Raw genomic sequence first — 6,000 nt, 5'->3', positions numbered from 1 at the left:
GTCTGTCGTCTACTTTCTTCTTGACATATCAATGCCACACATGAAACTGATGCATATCGACTTCTTGACAGATCAAATGCCACACATGCAACTGATGCCTGTCGTCTACTTGACAGATCAAATGCCACACATGCAACTGATGCCTGTCGTCTACTTGACAGATCAAGTGCGACACACGCAACTGATGCCTGTCGTCTCAATAACTGATCAAATGTCACACACGCAACTGATTTCTGTCATCTACTTGACATATCACATGCCACACATGCAACTGATGCCTGTCGTCTTCTTGACATAACACATGCCACACTTGACAGATAAAATGCCACACTTGCCACTGAACCATGTCGTCTTCTCGGCATATTACATGCCACTCATGAAACTGATGCATATCGTCTTCTTGACATATCACATGCAACTAATGCATATCGTCTTCTTGACATATTACATTCCACACATGCAACCGATGCATGTCGTCTTCTTGGCATATCAAATGCAACTGATGTCTGTCTTATACTTGACAGATCAAGTGCAACTCATGCAACTAATGCATGTCGTCTACTTGACAGATCAAATGCAACACATTCAACTGATGCATGTCGTCTATTTGACAAATCACATGCCACTCATGCAATTAATGTCTGTCTTTTATTTGACATATCAAATGCCACACATGCAATTGATGCCTGTCTTCTACTTGACATATCACATGCCACACATGCAACTGATATCTGTCTTCTACTTGACATATCACATGCCACACATGCAACTGACGCCTGCCGTCTTTTTGACAGATCAAATGCCACACAGGCAGCTGATGCATGTCTTCTACTTGGCAGATCGATTGCCACACATGCAACTGATCCCTGTCTTCTACTTGACAGATCAAATACAACTCATGCAACAAATGTCTGTCTTCTATTTGACATATCAAATGCCACACATGCAACTGATGCCTGTCGTCTACTTGACAGATCAAATGCCACTCATGCAACTGATATCTGTAGTCTTCTTGACAGATCAATTGCCACACATGCAACTGATATCTGTCGTCGTCTTGACATATCACATGCCACACATGCAACTGATGCCTGTCGTTTACTAAACAGATCAAATGCCACACATGAAACTAATGCATGTTCTTTTCTTGACATATCAAATGCCACACATGAAACTGATGCATGTCGTATAGTCGGCATATCAAATGCCACTTAGGCTACTTATGTCTATCTTCTACTTGATATATCACATGCCACTCATGCAAATGATGCCTGTCGTCTATTTGACAGATCGAATACCACACATGTAACTGATGTATATCGTCTACTTGGCATATCAAATGACACTCATGCAACTGATGTCTGTTTTCTATTTGACATATCAAATGTCACACATGCAATTGATGCATGTCGTCTACTTGACAGATCACATGCCACTCATGCAACTGATGCCATTCGTTTTCTTGACAGAACAAATGCCACTGATGAAACTAATGCCTGTCGTATACTTGATAGGTCAAATGCCACACATGCAACTGATGTCTGTCGTCCTCTTGACTTATCACATGCTACTCATGCAACTGATGTCTGTTTTCTATTTGTTAGATCAAATGCCACACACACAACTAATGTATGTCTTCAATTTGATAGATCAAACGCCACACATGCAACTAATGTCAGTTTTCTACTTGACAGATCAAATGCCACACGTGCAACTGATGCATGTCGTCTACTTGCCATATCAAATGTTACACATGCAACTGATGCCTGTCGTCTACTTGACAGATCAAATGACACACATGCAACTAATGCCTGTCGTCTACTTGACAGATCAAATGCAACACATGCAAATGATGTCTGTCGTCTACTTGACATATCAAATGCCACACATGCAACTGATGCATGTCGTCTACATGACAGATCACATACCACTCATGCAATTAATGTCTGTCTTTTATTTGACATATCAAATGCCACTCATGCAACTGATGCCTGTCTTCTACTTGACAGATCAAGTGCCACACATGCAACTGATGCCTGTCGTCCACTTAACAGATCAAATGCCACACATGCAATTAATGTCTGTCTTTTATTTTACATATAAAATGCCACTCATGCAACTGATGCCTGTCTTCTACTTGACAGATCAAATGCCACACATGCAACTGATGCCTGTCGTCTACTTAACAGATCAAATGCCACACATGCAACTAATGCCTGTCTTCTACTTGTTAGATCAAACGCTGCCCATGCAACTTAAGTTTGTCATCGTCTTGACAGATCAATGAACGTCCATGTAACTGATGTCTGCCCGCTTCATGATAGATCACATTCCGTCTATGACTGATTCCTTTCTGTTTTTGACCGATCACATGCCACCACTGCAGCATTTGTCTATCCTTCCACTTACGTCTGCTGCAAGTAAAACTGGTGTATTATATCGCAACCGGCTAAACATACATTGTATTTTAGTGTAAGAATTAAATGCATATATCAACCTCGTCAAAATCGGTTTTGCATTTGCAAGTTCGGTAACCGGTCTCAAGTCCATAGTTAACTTGTTTTGCTTTTGATTTATCTTATGCCATTATACATTGTTGTATTTAGCCAAGCATTATATAGAAGACAATCCAACGTTGTATTCTTATTTTCAATTTATTTGAGAATATGCTATAATAACAAAACGAGTAGACTCTTGTCATAAATTTTAATCTATTTGAAATATTTTGTTTAAATTGCACTTTTTTATTTTAATTGTAGTATCGGTTTTAAACAGTTGACCTAGAAATAAATTGATTTGATAATTTAAATATATTGAAAACAACTTAACATTATTCATATAATAATGATAATATACATTAATTTCACAAATCCATAGCCAAAATCAATGATATATGTACCATGTGCTACATATTTGATTTTCTAATCTCCCATCTCCTGAATAAAATTACCGGTGAAACATTTGGTTAGTAATTGGATATTGATCAAATTATTGCATGTCTGTAATTACATGTCATGCATTATGAGTTAAATGCTAGACAATTTGACCATTAAACTGTCCTTCATGTAACTTAAACTGTTAAAATTTTACCTAACAAGTCTTTGTGATTAGGTCTGTTTTAACAGTCAACCAGGGAAGTAACTCAATAATATTTTAACAGTAGTTTTATACATCAATTTTCACAAATCCATAGCCAAAATCAATGGTATATGTACCATGTGCTACGGATTTGATTTTCTCATCTCCAATCTCCTGAATAAAATTACGGTGAAACATTTGGTTAGTAATTGGATATTGATCAAATTAATGCATACCTATGGTTACATGTAATACATTATGAATTAAATGTTAGATTATTTGCCCATTATACTGCCCTTCATGTAACTAATACTGTCAAAATTTATCTAACAAGTCTTGGCGCATAAGGTCTGTTTTAACAGTCAACTAGGGGAGTTACTCAGTAATAATTGAAAAATAATTTCAAGTGCCAACGTAACTGCACATTGGCCTATTATATTATTTTAAGTAATGTTAAACATTATTAATTTCAATTAAATTTATGTCATGCTACAAAACACTAAATGACGTATCGGTTATTTTTCTCTGTCCTGGATTGCCGGTCTTGGGCAAATTGTTTTCACTATTGACCGACTATCCATTCAATTATTGCCAGTTGCTTATCTTTTCTTTACTGACTGTTTAGGATAATATATGAGGGTATACAAATGTTTTATCTATCTGTCTGAAGTGGTATTCAATAGTCAACTTCTTATGATAAAATAATATTATGGTCATACATCATAGACTTCATTCACTCTAATCCCATTAGCTACATCGTTCTTACATCCAATTAGGGTCAATATGGAATAACTGCCATGTAGGTAATAAACCTTTTGACCAATGAAAACACTTTAAAATGGCAATGACTGAAACCTGTCAAAACGTGTGTTTGTGTTTACATCTCAAAAATGAATTGTCAAAACCTTTCTACTAAAGCCTTGACCTTTTTAATTGTTAGCACATTATTTGCATACTTGGAAGCCTATATTAATATAATGCCATTTTCTGTTAAGTATATGCGTCAAGTTCTGAATTAAATGATTGAAAATATAAGACACCTGAAAAAAACAACAGAGAAACTACAAAATGAGAAGTAACTAACCTTCTAAATACCAACTTATATTAAAGCTAAGAGATTAATGTAAAAAAAAAATATTTTAATCTTTTTCAACTTTTAAATATTAAGAACTTTCAACTGTTTGAAAAATAAATCGAAAATTCGCGGAAATTGGAAGTTGTTAAAATATATCAAACGGTTAAGGTGCACGATGTGTAATAATACAGGTTCAGCTATTTTCTATATGGATAGACATTTAAAGATTATGTGAACGATTGCATAGTCATTGAATAGTCATGTGAGGGAAACAAAAGTGCAGCAATAAGTCGGATTTAATGTTGCCTGAGTGATTAACTTGCTGTAGAAAAGTCAAAAGAAGCAAGGTATAATGTGGCATAAAGCAATACTTCAACAGGTCAGGCAGTCGCACATATGGCATGTGGCAATACGTTACCAGTTCAGGGCAGTCAGACAGATGGCATGTAGCAATACCTTACCAGGTCAGGGCAGTCACACAAATGGCATGTAACAATATTTTTCCAGAACAAGGCAGTCACACAGATGGCCTGTAGCAATACTTTACTAGGTCAGGAAAGTCACAAAGATGAAGCAATACTTGCCCAGGTCAGGGCAGTCACACAGATGGCCTGTAGCAATACTCATCCAGGTCAGAGTAGGCACACAGATGCCCTGAAGCAATACTTAGCCAGGTCAGAGCATTCACACAGATGACCTTTAACATTACTTCACCTGGTCAGAGCAGTCATACGAATGGCATCTAGGAATACTTTCCCATGTCAAGGCAGGCATACGGATGGTATTTAGCAATACGTTACCAGGTCAAGGCAGTCATACAGATGGCATCTAGTAATACTTTACCAGGTTAGGACAGTCATACGGATGGCATTTAGCAATACTTTACCAGGTTAGGACAGGCATACGGATGGCATCTAGCAATACTTTACCAGGTTAGGACAGGCATACGGATGGCATCTAGCAATACTTTACCAGGTTAGGACAGGCATACGGATGGCATCTAGCAATACTTTACTAGGTCAAGGCAGTCATACGGATGGCCTGTAGCAATACTCATCCAGGTCAGAGTAGGCACACAGATGCCCTGAAGCAATACTTAGCCAGGTCAGAGCATTCACACAGATGACCTTTAACATTACTTCACCTGGTCAGAGCAGTCATACGAATGGCATCTAGGAATACTTTCCCATGTCAAGGCAGGCATACGGATGGTATTTAGCAATACGTTACCAGGTCAAGGCAGTCATACAGATGGCATCTAGTAATACTTTACCAGGTTAGGACAGTCATACGGATGGCATTTAGCAATACTTTACCAGGTTAGGACAGGCATACGGATGGCATCTAGCAATACTTTACCAGGTTAGGACAGGCATACGGATGGCATCTAGCAATGCTTTACCAGGTTAGGACAGGCATACGGATGGCATCTAGCAATACTTTACTAGGTCAAGGCAGTCATACGGATGGCATTTAGTAATACTTTACCAGGTCAGGGCAATCATACGGGTGGCATCTAGTTATACTTCAATTGTTTATATGTTTATCTGATACCAACTAGTTTAATATATATATATAGTATTTTCACCTCAACTTTCATTCATTAAATGAACTGCCTTTCGACATTATTTATGATTTATCATGTAATTGTTACTATTGTGTCAGCGGGCTCAAAGAATTTTAACATTATAGAAAGTGTTAATCTATAAAATGTTAAATGAATTGTTGTCATTAGTGTTTCAATTTTACATTTTGAAATTATTTGAAGTGATAAAAAATGCCATGTTATTGTGACTTAATTTGATAAACAGTTTCCGGTTACGGGCGGGTCGTTCTTTTTACAGAAA

The sequence above is a fragment of the Mya arenaria genome, chromosome 6 (assembly GCF_026914265.1).
Source record: "Mya arenaria isolate MELC-2E11 chromosome 6, ASM2691426v1".
Classification (NCBI taxonomy): domain Eukaryota; kingdom Metazoa; phylum Mollusca; class Bivalvia; order Myida; family Myidae; genus Mya; species Mya arenaria.
Note: the sequence above shows the minus strand (reverse complement) of the source record.